The sequence below is a fragment of the Echinops telfairi genome, unplaced genomic scaffold (assembly GCF_000313985.2).
Source record: "Echinops telfairi isolate 266 unplaced genomic scaffold, ASM31398v2 ScPeMD7_3;HRSCAF=10, whole genome shotgun sequence".
NCBI lineage: Eukaryota > Metazoa > Chordata > Mammalia > Afrosoricida > Tenrecidae > Echinops > Echinops telfairi.
The window spans coordinates 5,402,455-5,427,018 of record NW_022103899.1 but is presented as its reverse complement, the minus strand read 5'-3'; the positions used below and the strand labels follow the sequence as shown (position 1 = coordinate 5,427,018).

Sequence of the window (24,564 nt, the reverse complement as noted above, 5' to 3'; positions counted from 1 at the left end):
GTTCTGCTCTGTACTACAAGGTTGCTATGTGTCGAAATAGATTCATTGGCAATGGGTTGGGTAGGGGAACCAACTAGTGTCTCCAGTGGACATTTCTGGAGCAGCTGGCCTAAGAGCCACCAAGAGAATACAGACAGAAAAGTAAGAAGTGGGCCTTATTGTTAAGGAATAATTCAATTTCATAAATCTTAGAAAATGTGGGAGAAGAAATGTGGTCAGTTATGCTTTTGGGTTGTGTTGGAGGTTGAACTATGGTGTTTGACTTGTATTCATTTTATGACAGTGGCTTTGGTGGTACAGCTAATGGTTACCATTAACCTAAGTCTTTACATGTTCTATGTACCGTGGTAAGAATTGTCATCTCATAATGTGTGATTACTGCTTGATTCCTACTGTACAGCTGAGAAAACTAGGGTTTAACCAGTCAATTAATTTATTTAACATTGAAGATTAGTGCAGACGGATTGGAACGTAGAACCTGAAATTTACTATGGATATCCATGGAAGCTAGCTGCATGGGGAAATGACTGATTCAAGCTATCTATTTTAAGAATTATTTTGACTATAAGTGGAATAGCACAATTGAAGGAATAACTGATGAGTGACCTAAATAAAAGGTGTGATAAGGGGAAGGATGTAACAGATATCATAAAGATAACCAGCTTAATTCAGATGCCAAAAGAGGGAAAAGCCAAAAGCAGCCTCAGGTTTTACCGTCTGTGAAGCTTGGCATTGAAATAAGAACCACCAGAGGAAGCACATCCCTGGAAGAAATGGGGGAAATTGAGGTGACTTGTTTAATTTTGTCCAAGTTGAAGTCCAAGGAGTCAATGTGACTCACAGGTGGAAGGAGTCCAGAATTTGCATATTCTTCTAATAGTCCAGAGGCTAAAGGGGGCTGTCAGAGTTCTCAGAATCAGCTTTATTACACTGGGAAAACCAATCATAGGGCTTATGAAATGATGGGATAGTAAAAAGGGAAAAGGGAAGAAGTCAAATCAAACCTAACCCACCCACTGCCATCACGTCGATTATGAATCACAGATGGGCAGAACAGGACTGCTCTTTAGGGTTTCTGAGACGTCAATCTGGGACCAAATAGCCTCATCTTTCTCCAATGGAATAGCTGGTGAGTTTGAACTGCTGACCTTACAGTTAGTAGCCCAAAAGTTTATCTCACAGTGCTATCAAGGTTCCTTAAGGGATGACTGTACTGCTCTAGAAAGAGTTAAAGTTTCAGGGAAGGGAAAGAATAATTTGTAGGCTCTGAGGTCAGCAGATATGAAGAAAATGCATTTTCTTTCAAAATCAGTGGCTGAAAAATATGGGGCGGTTGATGTATAAAGGTCGTGGAGTGCGTGGAGCTGCAATAATTCAAGGGCACAGATGGCAGTGGAAGGGGGATGAGGTATGCCCAGTGCCTCCTGCACATCTCTCCAAACTTGTGTGCATTCTTCAGCTCACCACTCATGTGCCACTTTTCTGGGCTTATATCTTCCCACAGTTTTCCCCACAGAGACTTACTCCGTTTTCCTACAGCTTTTAGTTGCATGCATGCATCATGAACCAGTGATTCTCAATGCACTGCCATTGACTAGATTCCAACTAGTCATACTGGCACAATAGAACTTCTCCTTAAGGTTTCTGAGACTGCAAATCTTTACGGGAGCAGACAACCTCATCTTTCTCCTGTGGAACAGTTGGTAGACTTGAACTACCAACCTTGCGGCTAGCAGGCCAACATTTAGACCACTGTGCCATTACCAAGGCTTCTTGCTCAAACATCAATGTGCTTCAAAATCACCTTGATGTGGTTTTTAAGATACTGACTGCGAGGCTTCACCCTCAGAGTTTGTAATTCTGTGAATCTAGAGTAAGTCCTTGGAATTTGCCTTAATACAAGTTCTTGATCAAGAATCAGTGATATTGAAGGAAGAAGCCCCAACGGCACTGAAGTCATTACTGCAAAATGAGGCTCCAGGAATTGACAGAGTACCAATTTAACTGTTTCAGCCAGCTGATGAGCGCTGGAAGCACCGACTCACCTATGCCAACTAGCTACCTGGCCAACTTACTGGAAGTGATCCATATTTGTGCCAATTGCCACAAAAGGTGACATGACAGAGCACAGAAATATAGAACAATATATGTACTATCACTTGAAAATCAATTTTTGCTGAAGATAATCCAAAAAGTGTTGCAACAATTCAGCAATAGGGAGCAACAGAAATCCAAGCCAGTTTCAGAAGAGGATGTGACAAGAGGGCTCTCATTGCTGATCTCAGAGGGCTCTTGGGTGAAAGTAAAAAATATCGTAAAGATGCTTACTTGTGTTTTATTGACTATTCAAAGGCATTCAGCTGTGTGCATCATAACAAACTATGGATAACATTGAGAAAAATGGGAATACTGCAGCATTTTATTGTACTCATGTGAATAAGCACATGGGCCAAGAAGCAGTCATTGAAATAGAACAAAGAAAACTGAGTGATTTAAAATCAGGGAAGACATGCCTCAGGGTTGTAACCTTTCACAATACATATTCACTCTGTATGAGCAAATAATTCTAGTAGTTAAACTTTATGAAGAAGAATGGGGTACCAGGATTGGAGGAAGATGTATTAACAGCTGTGATACGTAGATGACATGACCTTGCTCTATGAAAGCCAGGAACATGAAGCACTTGCTGATAATAACCAATGATTGTGGCCTTCAGTATGGATTGTAACTCAATGTAAAGAGAACAAAAATTCTCACAGCTGTGCTAATTGAAAACATCATGATACACAGAAATGATTAAAGTTATCAAGGATTTCAGTTTGTTCTGTTCTCATGGAAGAGGAGTCAAGAAGTCAGATGCATTACTTTGATCAACGGCTACATGGGACTTCTTAAAAGGCTGACAAGCAAAGATACCACTTTGAATCACTTCAGACACATGTGCAAGTTGGACGATGAAGACGTAAGATTGCAGAGAAATCGGCGTGTCAGAGTTGTGGTGTCGGTAAAGTACCCAGCACAACAAGCACATCTATCTTGAGGAAGTACAGCCAGAATGTTCCTTAGAAGTAAGACTGGGATGACTTTGTCTCAAGTGCTTGGACACGTTATCAGGAGAGAGTAACGCCTTGGAAAATATATCAAGCTTGGTGAAGTAGGAGGTCAGCAAAAATTGAAGACCTTCAACGGGACAGATTGGCACCATGGTTGCAAAAACAGGCTAGAAAATAATGAGAATTCTAAGGATGGCACAAGACTGTGCAGTGCCTCCTTCTCTTGTACATAGCGTCACTGTGAATTGGAACCAGTCAATGGCATCTAACAAGTTTTCTAGTGATGCTGATGCTGTTGGTCCCCCCACCAAATTTTGAGAACCACCGAAGTAAACAAAGATCAAACAGGAGATAAAAAGAAAGGAAGGTTTTGGACTTTGAGGCTGGATTAATGTGCTGGACCTGGAAATGTTTTAGAAAAAAATACTTAAAAATCAGGAATGATTTAAGAACAGGCAAAAAAATAAAGATATTTTTATTTGTGAAGAGTCAAGACAATCCCCACTGGGAAAGAGCCTTTTTATGAGAGGACTGTCATGGGCAGGAAAGGAGTCTGGTGGCACAGCCCGGCAGCATTGGCTGTTAGACGAAATGTCGGTGATGCAAACCCACCAACCAAGCTGCGAGAGAAACGTGTGACTTCCGCTTCCTCCAAAGACGACAGCATTGGGAGCTCCGTGGGGCCGCTCTGCCCCACCCCGTAGGGTCGCTAAGGGTCACAATTGACTTAATGTTGAGATTGTGTGTTGTTGCCCTTGTTTGTTTTTAATGAAATCCTGGGTAGAGCTTTAAAAGGAAATAAGGAAAACAAACAAACAAAAAGCAGCAGATATGAAAACCATAGCTCACGATAATTTTATTTTGCTCATGAAGAACTAAATAGTATGTGAGTGAGCAATGCACATCTGTTATTTAGTGGGAAATACAGAGTTATTAGCAAATGCTATTTGAAATGTTATTTTAAAATGATAATATAATAGACTACTGGGCCTGGACAAATGCACCAATTTTCAAAAGTGCCTTTATAATGACCATTTTTATTTCCCTTGGGTTTATGTGTCCCTCCTAGTTACTTGTGCAAATACATATATACCAGATGCCAAAGGCGTTCTGGTAGCATTGTAGGTGAAGCATTGTATTGCCAAACTCATGTTGATGATTCAAATCTCCCAACTCCTCCGAGGGAGAAAGATAAGACATATGGCTTCTGTAACGATGAATAGGCTTGTTGTGAGCTAGAATTTTCTCAAAGGCAAGGGGGTTAGTGAGCATATAATTTGCTTTGTGTTTCAGTAAAGTTATTGTTGATAGTCAGTGACACATGTGCTAAATTACACAATCAAAGGTGCAAAATCCTGCCTGACATTTGCAAACACCCCTCACTAAGTTTCTTTCTTTCAGTTAAATGCTCACTAAGCTACCTGGGCAGTGTCAATGAGGAACAATTTAGCATAAGTAAAACAATAGGTCAGAGGTTTTCTTCTGATCCCATGGTCAGATACTACTGGATCAAGAGTGAAACTTAGACACAGGAGTGCAAATAACATATCGTTTTATTTCACCATGCTAATTTCTGTAACTGAAGCTAGGTGTTTGAGTCAAAATGCATACATTTCCCTATGTTAGAAACATCAAATAGCTGACTTTCCTCTTTTTAAATTATAAGCTGTATGTAAAGTCCGAAAAATATCCACAGGAAGGAAAACCCATTCTTCTGACTTTGTATGTGCAAATAAAATATTCTGAACTAAAAAAACCCCAAATTCAAATTCGTTGCCATGCAGTCAATGTCAGCTCAGAACCCTGGTGCCTGCATGGGTTGGTTGCCCGTTGGGCCGCTAACCACAGGATCCGCTTTCGAAACCCCCAGCTGCTCTTCAATGAGGAAAAGATGAGGCTTCTCCTCCTGAACAGAGTTCCAGTCCCAAAGCGGCAGTTCTACCCTTCCCTAGAGGATCGCGAGGAGGCTGTACAAAAATAAAGTTCAATTTTGAGAACAGATTCTCTTTTGAAATTAAAAAAAATATATTTTAAAAAAAGGATAGCATGCCCATGGCGTATCAAACAATCCCTTCAAGGCCAAATGATGCTGAAAATTTGCAATTGTGTTGTCATAAATGGGAGAACTGAATTGCTTTGTTGCAGGGAGGAAGGAGCATCAGATTTCTTCATGGCACTTCATTTTCTGCATATCTTCAGCTGAGAGACAAGCAGAAAGATTACATGGGAAAAAAGTAACTTGTCAGTCTTTTAGGATATATTTGGTTCAATGTCGTCAGAAGGTAGTCTGCCCTCTGCCAGGAATCAAGTTGCAAACACTATCCTCAATCGTAATTAGAGCTAAGCGGCAATTACAGGACTTGTGATGTGTTCAGATGCACTGCCTGTCGGCTGTTTCCTAGCACCACACTTTACAGGAGCACCAGGTGAATGATGGAATTATTAATCTCTAAATATACTGCCTCGTGCAGGGCTCGAGTGCAGGAGTGAACGTGGACTGTATTCCTCACAAACGAAGGTAAGCATTGCTCATCGATCTCAACATTTACACCGAAGGGAACTTTTGCATGAAGTATGTGACAAAAACACAAAGTAGCAAAAATCAATTTCTGAAAGAGAAAACTTTCAGGAGGACAAAGAGAATCCTCTGATTTTCTGACTCTCTGTCCGATATCATCTTGGTTTTCCTAACCTGTTTTTATGTAAATTGTGATATTGAGTTGTTGTGTGAAATCTAACGACGGTATGGTTTGATTCCCCACATTTCCTTTATCTGTATAGATTACTCTTCCTTTTTCCTTTCCAAGTTTGTCTTAGAATAGCTACCGAGTTTTTAAAACAAAGTGAGTTTCGTGTGTAATTCAAGCACGTTAGAACTCTTTCTCCTCTGTCTATTCTCCTCAGAATGTGTATTTAAACTGATGATTATACGCGCTCAGGAATCCACACTCAGCTTGGCAGAAAGCTGTCTGGGAGCCTGCAATAAAATTGAGTGCTTGGTGATTTGAATGACATTGGTGATTTGCACTCCTGTCATGCGATTTTTATGATGGGCTCATTTCAAGCTTATAATGTTCCATCTCCTTTAAGTCCAAACCTAATTGCTTTATGTTTATTTATACCCTTGGGCTTAGAAATCTCTCTGGAAACCCGGTAAGTTTAGCCTCTCCAGAGGGAGCATTGTCTGTTATAATGGTAGGTGCATTTTTTATTTACACAATAGATACTTGTGAAATTCTCATTTCTCATTTAATGTGTCCAGTTTGTTTTAACATGCCTAAGAAATCCTTTTTCTTTCAATGTAGCTACTTGTAATGAATAAAGATAACCGTCCAGACAAGGCTCAAACACGCTTGGCACTGAGGATGTTTTTATCTAGTAGTCCCCTGGGAGATTTCAGGTGCTTTGGAAAATATTGAAAGAGCACCAGCTTCTTTGATTCTGCCTCATTGGTGGGTTGGAGATGTCAACACAGAGTTCAATGGACTCTTGCAAAAGCAATGAGTAGGCTGAAGTCAATGGGCATTCGTTTTGTTCAAGGTCCTGGCACTCTGGGATTTGTGTTGACCTCATTAGCAGTGTTGCTTGCTGTAACTGTCACCATCGGGGATTTGGGTAGAAATTTTTCTAGCCCTCAGTCCACTGTTGGCTTCATTTTGTCTACTTATTTTGTCATAGAATTCTTGTCCCTGAGAGTCATTTTCTTGGTCAGGAAAAAAAAAGGTGGGAAAATGAGAGGAGGATCATCAACCAATTAACAATGTAAAAGTCTGTTTACTATTCGTAAAAGCCCCAGGTAGCCCACCCTGAAAAGGATATGTAGTGCATACACATAGCATTTGTGACTCAGGACCTGGATGAAGAATTGCTATCAAAATACACCGTGCAGTTCTAGGGTGGCTTTCAGTTCTTCAGTTGTCCCACTCTTATCACACATATAATCTCAAAACCAAAGCAAGCTCACCGTCATCAAGTTGAATCTGATTCATAGTGATCCTATAGGCCAGGGTAGAACCTCCCCGGTAAGTTTCCCAGACTAGCTATTTACTGGAGTAGAAAGCTGCATCTTATTCCCAAGGAGCAGCTGGTGGTTTCAAACTGCTGATCTTGCAGTTAGCAGCCCAATCCGTAACCACTAGCCATCAGGGCTCCCTCGTGTGTAGCAGATCCCATCAAGTGCGTACATATAAAAACAGCCCACTGTTCTTACATCCAACGTGACGGCTGGAGCCATTATGGCCCAATTTAATGATTGCATCTTATTACAGGGACAAACGGATCTGGATGTAAGCATAATCTTGCTATTAGTCTTTTGATTTGTAGAAGTAAATCTTGAAAAATAAATGATTACAATATAGCTGGAAAACAAAGCAAATGACATGTTTCCCGGGTGCCCAGTTCCCTAGCAATATTGTGGCGGGAGAGGAGAGAGAAGCACAGGGCCAGATAAGACACAGAAAGAGAAATACAAAGAATGAGAGGTGGAATACACCAGAAGTAGAGAGAGAGATAACAAATATAGTGCCAGAGAGACGCGAGAGAGACGAAAGCTATCCAGGAGAAAGGGAAACTAGAGAGCATAAAGGGAGACGGAGCAAAGGGGTGTGAGAAAATAAGACAGAAACACAAGTAAAGCAGAGATTGGAAATATGTAGAGACTGTATGATTCTGAGACTTTGGGCTCTTCTGTTTTCTTTAATGGAAACATGTTTTATCCAATTAAATACATTGGTCCATTTTTATTCATTAATTTATTTGCTCTTTCCATTTAACCTCTAAAGCAAAAGGAACTTAAAAGACATTTTCAAGTTAAGAAATGACCCAAAGTCAAAACAAATGCTTTTCTAAAAGGAAATATTTCTATTCTTTTCTTGCCTTGTAAAACAAATCATTGCAAAGGAAAATGATGAATGCTGTGATTAAATTATCTTTTTTCCCTTTATTAAGCAATCATTATGCCTGTAACTTTTGATGTTCACTAAGGGGGTAGAAAAGAATCATTTGGGAAGCCAAAAAGAAATCTCATATAAGGACAACTGGTACAAGCCAGTATCATAGTACAAGAGTAAATATGAGACACAGGAACAAGGGCAGTCATTTATGATGAATCCCTTCCATTGAGGAAAATCCTGGGGCATTCATTCAAGAGCCTTATCTGATGCTGTTTTGCATATCACTAGTGCCCCAGGAGCTGCCTACAAGACCCATCTAAAAGCATCAATTTCTGTGATGTCAGGATAATGGTATCTTTCCAAGAAGACCTACTAGGGAGGGGCCCATTCTGATAAATGGCCACTAAAGACCCTTTGGAGTCAGTGGACACTGAGTCATCCCCTGAGCCATTGGACTCCCCGTGGTTTTCAGGAAAGGGTACCGAGCTTTTTATTTGGGAGCAGTCAGATGCTCATACAGCTTTTTCTTTGCTGGACTCCATAGTACACAGATTTCTATCAGATATTCGAATAAACAGAGGGAAAGAAATCCTTTTAAGAGTGAGATATTAAGGAATTCCAAATTAGAAAGTGGTACTGATTCTTGTCCGTTCTGCAAAACAAAACCACATTTACCCCTCTTCCTTTCCTCTCCACACTCTCCCTCATCACTCTTCCTATCCTGGCCCCACTCGCCGTGGTTGCCATCTCTGCTTACGACATAGCTGGCAGGACCAGAGTGGCCTTAGACCCCGTTTATGAGAGGGTATGGTGCTCGCATGGGGCAGGGCTGATGCTCGCACGGAAACATGACACCTCATCCTGCTGCTCTTGAGCAAAGATGTCTTTCTTCCTTGATGGAGAACCAACAATGGCCCCTTCCATGGCGGCCATTAAAAGACTCAACTAAGAGTTTCTCGGAATGTGCTCTTAGCAGTTTCCAGTTGTTGTGCAATGCTCTTTAGTGCACTACCATCAGGGTAACAGCATGGAGCGGAGAAGATTTAATATATACAAAAATGGTTCCAGGAACTTTTACTGCCCCCATTTATTACCAAATTGTGATTTTTAAGAGCCCATTTCCTTCCTTCCTTCCTTCCTTCCTTCCTTCCTTCCTTCCTTCCTTCCTTCCTTCCTTCCTTCCTTCCTTCCTTCCTTTCTGGTTTAATTTAAACAGGAACAGATTTTGAATAGGTTTATAATATTTGGTTACTATTTAAGCTAAGGAAGCCTTTTATCTCTACTAACATAGGAGCCGGAGCAGAAGTAGAACAAATATTAACTGTCTCTCTGAATTGGGCAAACTTCTGGGGGTACTATTTTAAGAAGAACACTGAAGCAGACCACTATTTCTTACCCCTACCCTTTCCCTTTAGGTTCTGAATGGTTAACCATCTAGATCAGTGGTTCTCAACCTTCCTAATGCCACGACCCTTTAATGCAGTTCCTCATGTGTGGTGACCCCCCCCCCAACCATAAAATTATTTTCGTTGCTACTTCATAACTGTAATTTTGCTTCACTTATGAATTGGGCAACCCCTGTGAAAGGGTTGTTTGACCCCCAGAGGGGTCGTGACCCACAGGCTGAGAAGCACTGATCTAGATAATAACAGTTTACATTATCTGATATTCAGGGGTGGGGGCATTTTGTGGACTGGGTGCTAGAATTCAGAGCCACAGGTTGATGCACTGACTTACATCACTTTGTCCTATCTCTCCGGTAAAGAGTACAGCCTTGGAAATCCTGTGGGGCGGTTCTCGTCTAACCTGCAGGCTTTTTCTGAGTCTGAATCATCTCAGTTTCATAGGTTTCAATTAACTTAAGCGTGATATATGACTTAGGGTGATGAAAGACATTTGAAAGTCAACAGTGGTGATGGTTGCACAAGGAGGAGGTTGTAATTAAGCACACTGGGCAGGCCCTCTCTGGGAACTGCCCAGGAGCAGGCCCTAGAACCTGAGGGCTCACTGGCCTTATCTGTCCTCCAGAGGAAGGTCACCTGCCATTTCCGAGGGGCGCAGGGGGATGGGGGAGTGAGAAGCTGTCTTTTCAGATAGCACATTTGTTGCAATTCTGATAACATTTCGGTGTCAAAACTGCCGTCACAAATAGGAGTGTGCATCCTGAGATGAGGCCATTGGAATAAGTTCTATTGACTAGATCGTGTGGGTAAAAGCTTTGCTTCAATGGGCTGTGTTTTTCTTCTTTTCCCAATGGGAATATTAAAGGAATTCTTTAAACTGAGGCATAGGAAGTCTTCTGCCATTCTTTGAGATGAAATGTTGGCTCTTGGTCCTCACTGGTTTTTCTTTCATTGAAATTACAATCTTATCTTTTCAATGAAAGTCTACATTCCAGTGAAAATAAGAAAACAGGCCAAATACTAATTTACTTGGCATTTCTAGAAAAATAGTAGCTTTCATATATCTTGGAATTAGACAGACTACGCATATACCAAAAAGTACCCATAGGCAAAGAGGTTGAGATCCGGCTCTGTCATTAGTCGGGCGTGGTCCTGGATTAAGCCCTCCCAACTCCAATTGTCTCATGTAAAATGAAAGCTGTTTTAAGAATTACGATTCCTCCAGCAATACTCAGTGGTTTCAGAAATAAAGCCATTTCCCCTCCCTGTAAAGATACAGGAAGAGCTGTATCTTTAAGAAGATTCCTAAAATTGCTAAGGCACAGCCCTACCCTGCCATTAGCTCCTTCACTGCTGTGAAGGAGGCCTGCTCTGAGTAAGACAGAGGCTTCAGACCTCCGGAAAGTGCCTTGATTCCACAGAGCGGGAGTCACTGGGCGAATGCAGTGCAGGACCATCCCCTGCCCAGGACTTTTTGCCAGAAAATTGCATCAGGCTACTCTGACATCCAAATCCATGCTCGGCCTCGAGGCAATTTTAGTTCAGCCTGTCTGGAGGTAAATTTGGCTTCTCTAAAGATTTAGTACTTTAGGAACTAAGCATAGGACATTCCCTTTTGATGTCAGGGGTATTAAATGACTTTGTAAAACTTGAGAAGGCCTTCGCGAGAGCCTCGTCTCCCTTTCTTTCTCCCGCCTGCCTTTGCGTAAGCACGCTGAATACTATTTGGCCGCAGGTGGAGAAACTGTGACAAGGCAAAGTGCTTAAATTCATCTCGAAGTCGAAAGTTGGTAGAGACATCGTTTAGACACCATTTAAATGTATTTGCATTCTGATAGTCTTGTGGCTCTTTCGATGCTGGTCTAAAAAGTTTCCATGACAAGTTGTCCAAGCACAGATGAGTGAATAAGCAAAATATGGCATATCCAAATACAGGAATGTGATTCAGCCAGAAAAATAATAAATGGAATTCTGATATCCGCTATGACATGTGTGAACCTTGACAACAGTATGTTGAGGCAAAATAAGCACTTAAAATTTTAAAAATGCACAGAGACAAAAGCTAATTCATGATTCCTGGGAGATGGGGAGATGGATCGTGTTTATTTAAGGGGAAACTGAGTTTTTATTTTAATGAGTCCTGGTGGCGCAGTGGTTAAGCATAGAGCCCTGGTGGTGTAGTGCTTACTCATAGGCCTGCGATCCAACTGTAAAGTCTGCAGTTCAAAACCCCCAGCCACTCCGCTGGAAAAAGATGAAATGTTGTATTCCTGTCAACAGTTCCAGTATCAGAAATGCACAGGGGGCAGTTCTACCTTGTCCTATAGGGTCACTGCGAGTCAGCATCGACTCCATGGTGGTGAGTTTGAGTACCCACAGGCGAAAGAGGAGGCAGTCTGCTGCGGTGAAGAGGGGCGGTTCTCGTCTAACCTGCAGGCTTTTTCTATGAGTCTGAATCATCTGTTGCAATAGGTTTCGATTAACTTAAGCGTGATATATGACTTAGGGTGATGAAAGACATTTGAAAACCAACAGCGGTGATGGTTGTTCAACGAGGTAGTTGTAATTAAGGACCCTGGACTGCACACATCACGATGGTTAAAAAAAGTTTTGTTATATATATTTTAAACAGTAAACCAAACCCGTTGGCGCTGAGGCCATTCCACTTCAAAGCAACCGTCTAACAGAATGGACCTGCCGTCGGAAGATGTCGGGGGCCGTCCTCTTTATGGAAGCAGACTGCCACATCTTCTGTGGAGCTTTGGTTTTGAAGGACAGACCGTTCGGTTTGCAGCCTAGTGCTTAAACACTGTGCCCTTAGGGCTTCTTGTGAATTTTTTACCACAATTAAAAAAATAAATGGCTCTAGTAGTGGAGTGGGCCACATGTTGAACCAAACTATAGCTTGTACTATATAGTAAATGTATCTTAATCATTTTCTTCTACCTTTGTATGTATAAAACTCAGCATGCACACGCTCACCAGGTAGAAATGAGTCACCACTTGGCTGTGTATATTCTATTGCCACAGCAGCTGAAAAGCCATTCATTGCATCTTAGTGAGAGATTCATCTTTTGTGTAAAAGCTGGCATATTACTACTAACCCCATAGGACACTGTGGCTTAAAATCCATCATGATGTGGCTTCCCGGCTGCTTTTTGAGGCAGTACTTCATTATTGCCTGTAACCTTCAGTGTGGTGCTCAGAAGGATTTATTTTTGAATGCAACATTTTGCCAGGATGCTGCTGTTAGAGATCTTTGGAGGGAACCCTGAGCTGCCTCGGGGGAGACGGAGTCCCAGAACTGGCAATTGCTAAGACTTTATAGACTCAGAGTTCTAGATATGGCTTTACTCTCCCAGGTTTCACTGAGATATGCCAGCATTTCCCATCATTTTAAGCAGCGTCAAGCTGACAGGGAAAAGGAATTCACATAAACGTCACATTCATCCTAAAAATAAGAGGACTTGACAGTACTTGAAGATGTACTCTTACTAGGAGACCCTGGCTATATGTTAATAACATTTTCCCACAAATTAATAAGGTGAAATATATTACTTCTTAATTGACATGTATATCCAAAATTGGAATTGCTAGGCCAGAGGAAAACCAAAAATACCCCACCAATCCACCGCCATCAAGCCACCTTCTACTCTTAGCCATCTGTAGGATGGGTTAGGGCCACCCCACAGGGTTTCTATAAATCTTTACAGATAAGACTATTACATCTTTCTTTCTGGGCGGGGAGGGGGCTTCTGGGTTCAAACCTCTGTTTTGCATAGCAGCCTAGCTCTTCAACCACTGGGATCCTTCACTTGCCTCAGAGTTCCTTCATAGGGTGTGTGTGTGGTCAAATAGTTTTTAAAAGTGGTTTTATCAATGTACACTTCAGTAAGAGAATTCGAGTTGATCAATTTTATCACCAAAACTTTGTAACGTTTTTCTTCATTTTAGCTTTCTGGTGAGGTATAAAGGAGCCTTGGTGGCAGAGTGGGTTACACATTGATCTGCTTACCACAAAGTCAGTGCTTCTAACCCCCTAGCCACTCAGCAGGAGAAAGATGAGGCTGTCTGCTCCTATAAGGATGTGCAGTCTTAGAAAATCTACATATGAGGGGGTACCCAATGAAAACTAGGCAAAAGATCTGCTGGGCAGAGCCTTCCTAGTACACATTTGTCCTGTTAGGTGAGCATCCAGCAACTCACTCTTAGATAGTGCACCCAGTAGCATCACCTGGGAAGGTTCTCTCTGGTCAGAGTGAATTTTTTTCATAAAAGCAGTTTCACTCACACCTTGTGTTTTGTGATGGCGGATTTAAGAGAACAGAATGAGGCTGTGAAATTTTATTACCTGCCCAGGGAAAATGCCACAGAAATGGTTGTGATGTTGAACACAGCTTACGAGGAGAGTGCTATGGGAAAAACACAAGTGAATGAGTGGTTTTCTTGTTTCAAAAAAAGGTGAAATGTTGATTCATGACAAACCTCGTTCTGGACGTCATCAACTTCCCAAATGGATAAAAATGTTGACTTGTTCTATTTAGAGGTTCTGGAAAGATTATATCACAGTGTGCAACAAAAAAGGCCTGATTTGTGGCAGACGGGGGACTGAGTTTACCACCACGACAAGGCACTTGCTCATAGAAACAGCACGCCTCTCTTGCCCCATGCGCTTTACTCACCTGATCTCGCTCTGTGGGACTTCTTTTTGTTTCTTGGAATGCAGAGGGACATGAAAGGACAGTGATTTGACGATGTAGAAGAGGTGAAGAAAGAAAAATGAGGGAGGTTCTGTCCGCTATCCAAACAGATGAGTTTGAAAAATGTTACCAAGAATGAAACTTCAGATTTGACAAATGTATTTAGTTTAATGGAGAGTACTTTGAAGGTGATAAGGTTGCTTTGTAAAAATAATTTAAATACATAACTTTGGGGGGGGAAATTCTGGTTTATTTTCCATACCCCTCACAGAGTTGCTGTGAGTGGGAATCGACTGGATGGCAGTGAGCTAGGTTTGGTTTGGTGGGTGTGTCGTGATATTGCATTTTGATTCTAATTTATATGTTCCTAGTAATTAATCAAGGAATGATTTTTGATACAGTTACTGGCCAATCATATCATCTTTTTTGTGACATTCACGTATTTTGTCCATTTTCTTAATGTACTGTGTGCCCTTTTGTTTTGACTTGAAAGAGGTTGTTTTTTTCTTAATTTAGATTCAAGTTCTTTGTCATAAAATATATATTGTGACTATGACATCTTATTATTCTTATTGGATTATTTTACTCAATTATTTTCTTTATGATTAGTATCTTATGCATCCTGTTTAAGAAATCCAAGGTTATAAAGAGGTTCTATTTTTTGGATATTAAAAGCTCTGAGGTACCTAGTAGAAAATAGCCCTTTTCAATGTTGTTGAAGTCAGCATTTGCTAAATGGATTTGATGACAGAGTCTTTTCATGTGACTACTTCACACATACCTACTTTGTGGGATGATGGCATGAACATTAGTGTCAGACAAATAGGGATTTGGACCCAGACTCTACCACATGATGATGATCTTAATCTCTCTAAGCCTCAGCTTTCTCGTCTATAAAATGAAAATAATAATCGAGTCTTGCAAAATTATATTGTAATTATTAAAAAAATAAGATACACTTATTTTATCACTTAAAGTATCTGGCACAGACTAGAGTCTCACTAAGTGGTAGTAGTTATTATTTTTATTATTTTTGTGTCTTCTCTTTAAAAGTAAAATAAATTCTGTTTAATTTAGTTTATAATTCTTGTAGCTGCCAGGCCCTTGTGAGTTGTCATTGAATTAAAATAATTTGGAAAATGTTAAGATAAGTATATTTTAGAAATAGGTCTTATACAGCATCTAAGAAAATCTCTCATGATACTTCTATATTTTAATGTCAGATATATTAATGTCAGGTAAAAGTTTCAACTCATTCCCAGATGAAACGTATATCTGCTAGAATGTTCAAAGTGGAGCCCGAGTGGGTCAGTGGCTAAGAATTTGGCTACTAACCAAAAGTTCCGTGGTTTGAACCCGTCAGTCACGCTTTGGGGAAAAAGAAGATGTGGCAGTTGGCTTTCTAGAGAGTTACAGCCTTGGAAAGCCTGTGGAGTTCTCCTGTTCTGTAAGGTGGCTGTGTGTTGAAATTGACTAGACAGAAATTGTGATTTAGAGGTTCAACCTTTTAACTCTTTTGATAACATGTTCCTATCTACAGTTGGATACTGTATCTGTATAGCTGCACTGCTTTCCAGCTGTAGAATTTGATGGACATAGCAGAGTCGTTAAGAAAGAGCATAATTTCGCAGTCAAATACCCAGGATTTAAATCCTGACTCCACTATATATGAACTTTGAGAAGGTAGCCAAGTGCTTTGCCTTTCTGTGACTTAACTTTTCATTGGCAAAATGAGGGGAAAGTACCTTGTTTATCAGGTTATTATAAAAATTAAATGGGTATACATATGTATATGTGTACATATATGTACATACACATATCCATTTATATATGTTTTTACTATATAAGAATGTGTTTCAAAATTCTGTGGATAAATGAAATGAAAAGATAATGGAATTTTCCACAAACTTTTTGAATCCCCTCATATGTATGTCTATGTGAGTGTATATGTGTGTTATATACATATAGATGACATAATTAACATTGTCTTCCATGATAAATGTCAATATGTGTGTGTGTAGTCATGCTTGGAGCATCGTATAGCTATAAAACTGTTATCGCTATCACTATTATTGTGTGGTCGGTTCAGAAGCAAAGCGTTTATTCAATTATATGCTCTATTCTTATAAGCACCTCCTAGTGCCCAAGACTGATGGGGTCTTGGGCGATTTGTTTTCCTCTGATGGAATATTGATGAATGGAGATGAATGGTTAGCGAAGGTGCAGGGGTAAGGCTTGGGTTTTGATTGTTCTGGTAAAGGGGAATGATATGCAGGACACAGTCCAACAAAGCTGGGAGAGCAGTAAAAGAGAGCACTGAGCTTAACAGAAAATCTGAAATACCATTGGTTTTATTTCTTAAAGAAATGTTAGGCGTTCTGTAATGGACATTTAAGGAGTCTGAGTGGCACAGTAGTTAAGTACTTCACTCCTTATAAGTGTGCTGTTTGAACCCACTCATCATTTTGTAAGAGAGAGATACAGGTATCTGCCCCAGCAGCGGTTACAGCCTTAGAAACTATATGGAGCAGTTCTACTCTGTCGTATAGGGTCACGATGAGTCAGATCAAATGGATGGTAATAGATTTGCTTTGACTTTGGCTTCCTAGTGATATCACCTCCTCATAATTTAACCAAAAAGAAGTTTACTTCTGGTAAAAATTAACACATATCAACACAGCAATTCAACAATGTCCATTTGTGCAATTCAGTGAAAGTCGTTGATTGTATTTTTTTTAAGTATCAAAAGAACTAGTCTACATTCCACTATTTCAGGAGGTAAAATATGAGCAAAACCCAATGGTACTGAAGGGAGAAGTTCAAATTGCTCTAAAAGCATTAGCTAAATCAAGGGTCCAGGAATTGATGAAATATCAATTAAATTGTTTCAATAAATTGATGAAGTATTAGAAGCACTTATGCCTCTATGCTAGGAAATTTGGATGATCTTTACTTGGCCAACTGATTGGAATAAATCCCTATTTGTACCCATTCCAAAGAAAGGTGACGCAACAAAATGTCCAAACTATAGAACAATATCATTGATAACACATGCAAGTAAGATTTTGCTGAAGATCATCGAACAACATTGGCAGCAGGACATTGACAGGAATGTCAATTTAAAAGTGGAATAAGGTATATCATTACGGATGTCTTGGCTTGAAGTAGAGAAAAGCAGAAAGACGTTTACTTGTGTTTTGACTATGTCAAGGCATTTGACTTTGTGAATCATAACGAACTATGGATAACCTTTAGAAGAATGGAAATTCCAGAACACTTCATTGTGTTGATGCAAAATTTACGCAGTTGTGTGAACAGAAGAAGGGAGTAATATGTGGTTTAAAATCAGGCATGGTGATTTCAGACTTATTCAATCTGTAAAGTAAGCAAATCATCAGAGAAGCTGGATTATATGAAGAAGAATATAGATAGGATCAGGATTGGAGGAAGGCTTATTAATAACCTGCAATATACAGATGACACAACCTTGCTTGCTGAAAACAAGTAGTGCTTGAAGCACTTGCTGATGAAGGTAGATGATTTCAGCCTTCAGTGTGGATTACAACTCAATATAATGACAACAAAATACTCAACACTGGACCAATAGGTAATATCAGGATAAACAGAGAAAAGGTTGAAGTTGTCAAGGATTTCAACTCGCTTGGGTCCACAATCAATGTTCATGGAAACAGTCAAGAGATCAAAAGAAGAATTATGTTGGGTAAATCTGCTGTATAAGATTTAAAAAAGATTTTTTAAAAAAAAAGACCTCTTTAGAGTATTGAAAAGCATGGCTATTACTTTGAGGACTAAGGTGCCCCGAAGCCTTGGTACTTTCAATTGCTTCATGTGCATGTAAAACTTGGACGTTGAATAAGGAAAACTGATAAAACATATACCACAACTTCAAGAGGATGATCCTCCAATGACGTAACACTCCTGAGATACCCCTTAATATGTACAAACAAACCAATACAAACCCCAAATGGATAAGATTTGGGAAAGCAGATCAGGTCCAGCATGAATCAGGGAATTTGAATTGTGGTTGCGAAGAATACTGAAAGTACTGCGTACTACTAAAACGACACACTGATCTGTCTTGGGAGAAGTATAGCCAGAGTGCTTCTTGGAGGCAAGGATGGCTAGACTTCGTCTTACATACTGTGCATATATAGTCAGGAGAGGCCAGTCCCTGGAGAAGGACATCATACTTGACAAAATGGAGGAGGAGTGCAAATAGGGCAGGCCCTCAAGGACATGGATTGATTCAGTGGCTGCCACAAAGGGCTCAAGCATAACGAGTGTGAGGGTGCTGCAGGACTGGACAGTGCTTCCTTGTCTCGTGCATAGCATCGCCAGGGGATGGGACCGACTCAATGGCACTAACAACAGCAGCAGCACCTTCTTGCCCATGATATATGTATATATATAATTATTTTTATTGGGGGCTTTTACAGCTCTTATCACAATCCACACATATATCCGTTTTGTCAAACACATCTTTTTACATATGTTGTCATCATCTTTCTCTAAACATTTTCTTTCTACTTGAGCCCCTGGCAACAGGTCCTCATTTTCCACCCTCCATCCTCCACCCTCCCTCCCTCCCCCACACCCCCCGTGATAATTTATAAATTATTCTTCCCCCCCCCCCATGTTTTATACCGACTGCTGTCTCATTTCACCCACTTTTCTGCTGTCCAACCCCTGGGGTGGGGGCCATACATCAATAATTGTGATCAGTTCCCCCTTCCTCCCTTATCCTCCTAGTATCGCTGCTCCCCTTATTGGTCCTGAGGGGAGCAGTATCTCTTCTGGATTTCCTGTGCTGTGAGCCCTTATCTGTACTAGTATACATGTTCTGGTCTAGCCAGATTGGTAAGATACAATTGAGGTCATGGTAGTGGGAGTGGAGGAAGCATTAAAGAACTAGAGGAAGGTCATGTGTTTCGTTGGTGCTATACTGCACCCTGACTGTCTCTTCTCTTCCTTGTGGCCATTATGACGGGGGTGGGTGGTGGGGTGGGGGTGGGGGTGGGGGGGGGTGAGGTGTGTGTGTGTCTAATTGACCCTCAAGTACTCCCTTGATGCAAGAACAATTTGTTATACTAACACGGCACTCTGTGATGTTCACCTTCCCTGATATGATCACTGAAGACAAAGTGGGTTCATAAGCAAATGTGTTGAAGAAAGCTGATGGTGCCCAGCTATCAAAAGATAGAGGGTCTAGAGTCTTAAAGGATTGAAGATAAATAAGCAGCCATTTAGCTGAGAAGCAACAAAGTCCACATGGACGAAGCACAACAGCCTGTGTGATCATGAGGTGTCGATGGGATCAGGTATCAGGCATCAAAGACCCAAAACAAAACAAAAAGCATATCAACAGGAATGAGGGGGAGAGCAGAGTGGAGGCCCAGGCTATATTTTTATGAGATGTTTCAACACTCAATGAAGAGGACATATGAAGTCATGGTAGAAAGCAGCTGCTGCTTCTGGATCTAGAGTAGATATAAATTTAATCTCTTCCTGAAGATTCTTCTCTTTATAGATCATTTTTTGTGAATTGGATCCTTCCTTATAAGGATGAAATTGGGTTTTCGTTGTTGTTCTTGTTTTGGGTTTTGCTTCAGATAAAATGGGTACAGAAGAGTCCATAGACAAGCCTTTTTTCTGTTTTTAAGTGTGTACCCAATTTTCTTGGGGGTTCTTACAGCTCTTAAAACAATCCATACATCAATTGTATCATGCACATATATACATGTGTTGCCATCATCATTTTCAAAAAATTTTCTTTCTGCTTGAGCCCTTGGTATCAGCTCCTCTTTTTTCCCTCAGTCCCCTACCCCCATAAACCTTTGATATGTACATAGACCTATATCCCTACCGTTAAGTATACATATATTTACATATGCACATGCCTTTATTTATACCTCTATAAATGTCTTTTGCCTCACAGTTCTTTCCTTATTTCCTTTTACTTTCCTCCTTTCACACTATCATGTTAGACCTTCATGCGGCTCTCAGTAATTCCTCTTGTCTACATCTGCACTGGATGAAACCCCACCAGGCGTTCTACACCCTCCTCACCACAGATTTCACATCTCTGGTTGTTCCCTTCTCCCTGGGTTTGTTGGCTCCCCCAACTCTTTCCTCCACTTTCCTTTCTCCCCTGTTCCCCTGGAACCATTGGCCCTGTTGTTTTCTCCTCGAGATTGTTTATCTTGCCTATCTTATATAGATAGACTTGAAAAAAAGAAGGAGGGAAAAAAGCCTATAAATCAGTGGTCTCAACCTTCCTAATGCCGTGACCCTTTAACACAGTTCCTCATGTTGTGGTGACCCCCCAACCATAAAATTATTTTTGTTGCTATTTCATAACTCTAATTTTGCTACTGTTATGGATCAGGCAACCTCTGTGAAAGGGCCGTTCAACTCCCAAAGGGGTCGCAACCCACAGGTTGAGAAGCACTGCTGTAAATAGTTCCATGTCTGTCTGTTGACCCTCATGTACATTTTCCAATTCAGTTTGATGTGGTTCCAAGCCCTGCCCTCCAAGTCTGAAGTCTATTTTCGGGATTCCTCCTGGGATTCGGGACTTCATTGCTCTGCTCCCTTTGCTGCTCTGTTGAGCACCCTTCATGTTTCACCCTGGTGTGGAGGGTCAGACCAGGCACAATTCCCGCACTGTGGAGAGACAAGCCTTTAAGATCCCAGACATTACTTTATCTGACAGCAGGTACCATCTAATTCTTCACCACATTTTGCTATAGCACCCGTCTCCTCTGTGTTCCCTTCCTGGAGGTGAATACAGAACAGGACCCTGATGTAAGAATTAATTGTTCTTACATTGGGGGTGGGGTTTGGTGTGTACACCCAAACCATTCCTGGATCTATGTTTTTCGTTTGTTTTTCTAACTATAGTGGTGAGTCATGTTTCATATATTGCCAGTTTTATAGCTGTAGATGAATACATCTTGTATTTTATTAGCAAAATAAAATTATGGGAGAAGAGTAATTAATTGCCTTTTTATATGCATATGTGGGTGAGAGTATATGGATATGTACTATGAAGACAAAGGTAACTATTAGATCATTGGGTATGCCTTCTTGTGTGTATATATTTAATTTTAGTAGTTTGATGAATATATATAACTGACACCCCCCCCCCCCCCCAACCCACTATCAGAGTCTTTCCTACTCAGGGCAGAGTAGAGTTTCTGAACCAGTCGTTCTTGATAGGAGTACCTGGCTTCTTCTTTCTCCTGGGAGTGGCTTGTGGGTTTGAACTACCAACCATGATGTTAGCAGCCATGAAGTTAGCCTAGCCCACAGTGCCACCAGGGCTCCATATAGAAATTAGGTGGTGTGAAAAGCCTTCTTATAACATGAGTTTGGACTCAATTGTGACATAGTTCACTCTGATATGCTATCTACCAGGTGTTCTGAAACAGAACTACATAAAGGAGTTATCTTCCATAATGCGTGTTGCTGAATGTTTTATCCAAAAGACCAAGGTTTCCTCTGCCCATGAGAATTCACTGTACCTTCAAATACCTTTTCTACCTCCCTCCCTACCCGCTCCTTCTTAACAAGCCCCTGCATTTTAGAAAATCAATCATGTACCTGCCAGGTGCCATGCATTTGAGCAATCTCCTGCTTGGATCTCTTGCTGACTTAGGGGCATCCTAAAGTGAGGGGAACCCCCCCACCCCCACCCCCGGGGTCAGTTCTGCTCTGTCTTATAGATTTGCTAAGAGTCTGCATGGACTGGAACACACACAGCAGCAACCATTCTCAAAACCAAACGTGTTCCCGCTGCGTCACACTTCATATGGAGCCCACAGGACAGGGTAGAACTGCCCTTTTGAGTTTCCGAGACTGTAACTCTCTACAGGACTAGAACGCCTGGGCTTTGGGGCTGCTGCGTTCCAACGGAAGACCTTGTGGTCAGCAACAACTGCAAGCGAACCAGTCAGTGCAAAAATAAATAGATAAATAAAAAGCACTTTATCCCATTTTTATTTACAAACGCCTCCTTTGAAGCAATCATTCTTGATAAATCAACATTAAAAAACAGGTTTTCAAAGTGAAAACAGGAAGGTTGAGGTACAGAAATTGATGAAAACAGTTTATCTTTATTCAGAAGATCTACCAGTACTTTAAAACAATCTGTGTTTAACATGGCAAATTGTCTGTCATTAAAATGCTAATGAAATGGTAAACAGCTGCTAAGTTTTTTATGCTAATGAATGGTGGCTGCTAAGTAGCTCTCAGGCCTTGTCTTTATTAGCATAGAGATTTGATTGGGTAAAAGGGGAATCACTGTGAGTTTTGACCTTTGTTGATGGAACAGTCTGTTTGGTTTAATGCTGCCTTCTACTTGATTTGAGGCTGTTTGTACAAAGGGACTCCCGCCAGGCCCTCAGGGGCCTGTGTTATGCAGTGTTATCAGAGCCACCATTGTGAACTCAGAGAATGAACTTTGCTTCTCTTTGAGAGATCCACAATGGCAAAATAATTATCAATATGTTCATCTGGCAGCATTAGGTAGAATGGGTCTTTATGCTTATTTTTTATGTTTCAGCAAATATTTTTAAAGCAAATCTTTTTAAATCAATATTTTAAGATAAATACTCTGCAAACATTTGACGTATTAATATGACATTGTTTTTTATTGCACTGGGGTGAGCAATAGATACAGCATTACCTGTTCAGAAGAGCAGTGTGTGATTAAATGTAAGGCAGTTATAGGAATGCCAGACTGAGATCAGTGTTGTTTTTGTCTCAGGGAAGACAAAAAAAGCAAGCAAGCAGCATTGTTCTTTAATCTCTGCTCCTGACTGATTCCTTTTTGCCGAGTCTTATTCTACATACCCTAGTGGATAGGGTTGACCTAATGACTTTCCAGTACAAGTAAATGCTCCTGGGGTACCCTTGTCTCTTCCTGTTTTTAGGATCAATATAACTGAGGTATGGCAGTCCATTAAACACTTTGCTCTAGACTAACTTGAAATATGATGCACACTTATTAAGGAAATTCATGACCAAAAACCTGTATCATTGAAATAGGAATTTTAGTGATTCTGGTATACTATGTGCAAAAATGGGTGCACATTTTGTTAGTTAAAGCATTTTCCCATTTCTTCATGAAGTCAGTAGAGGAATTTAGGAAATGCTTGGTCCTATATGGTCATACCAAAAAAATTTAAATTGTCATGCACTAATAATATAAAATGGTTTACCTGCTTTGCAAAACCATCCGGCAGCTCCTCAAATGATTAACCCATAGGGTTATTGTATAATAACCCTGCAATTCCAACAGTTCTTACTGGAGAATTAAAAAATCCTCACATAAAAACTTGTACATTAATATTCATGCTAGTATTATTAATAATAACCAAATAGTTGAAACAATACAAATGCTCATCAACTGATTATTAAATAAACAAAAGTGGTATATCCATTCAATGAAATGATATTCAACCCTGAAAAGTATTATGCTAAGTGAAAGAAACCAGATATCACTTATTGTATGATTGCATTTAAACGAAAGGTCCAGAAAAGTAAATATAGAGACATAAAATAGATTAGTGATTAACAGCACCTCAGGAGATGAGGAAAAAATGAACAGTGACTACTATTGGCTATAGATAGGGTTTCTCTTAGGGGAGATGAGATATTCTAGGATTGACTGGTTACACAACTAAGTGAATGTACTAAAGACCACTGAGTTGTGTGGTATGTGAATTATATTTCAATAAAACTGTTATAAAAATAAATTTTAAAAGGGCAGGTCAGGATCTCTCTCCTAGAAGAGGGCAGGTCAGGATCTCTCTCCTATGAGCTAAAAAGAATATTTGTTACTGGAGAGTGTTTTAAGCCTCCTAGTCATGGGTTAAACCAAGTATCTACAGAGATGACAGGTAATGTAACTGTTAAAAGGACTGTTGCTTTTTAATAAAAGAAACTTCACTAGAAATAAAAGTTGAAGACACATTTTTGAGTTCCTGTCTCAACACTTCCTTATCCCTTGATATCCTGACTGGAACCAAGCCGTAATCATCCCTGTATGTTCTCTAACCATCAAATGAATAGAGACTTTCCTCAAACTAAAGACAGCATCCACTCGGTTTGGTTTTTGTAGAAAATAAATAGTTTGAGTCATAGCTTTCAGACAGTAACTATGATTGTCCAAAGTTTTTACTCATGTGGAAACCTGGTATTTATCTCTGATTTGCATAAAACATGCCTACTAGCCATTCAGTAACTCAATAGGATAGAACATCTGGTTTGCGTCTTCTCCCTTCCTCTCGTCTACATCTTGAGCTGGTCAAAGTATACAGGTCAGGCGACAAGCCTTCCTCATACTGCTCCAGCTACGAGAGGACCAGTGCTCTTTAGGTCTCAGTCAAGTCTGAGTTACCCTGGAACTTGCATAGGGAAACGTCACTGACTTAGCCCCCCAAGAAGACCCTTTCCAGTTGTATTTGTTCTTCCTGTGTCATTTGCTTGCGTC

At 40.4% G+C, this 24,564-nt stretch overlaps 1 protein-coding gene across 6 annotated transcripts in view; it reads left to right on the top strand.

Moving 5' to 3' along the window:
- The window catches only part of ZNF385B (zinc finger protein 385B), a 402,950-nt gene that overhangs the window by 245,097 nt on the left and 133,289 nt on the right, over positions 1-24,564 (top strand). The window contains exon 1 of one of the 6 annotated variants that reach the window (XM_045297032.1): positions 5,443-5,571. The exons of the other annotated variants lie outside the window; for them this stretch is intronic. The gene's annotated coding sequence lies outside the window, so the exon portion shown is untranslated. Of the gene's footprint in view, positions 1-5,442; positions 5,572-24,564 lie in introns of those variants that run through there. 6 annotated transcript variants of the gene reach the window in all.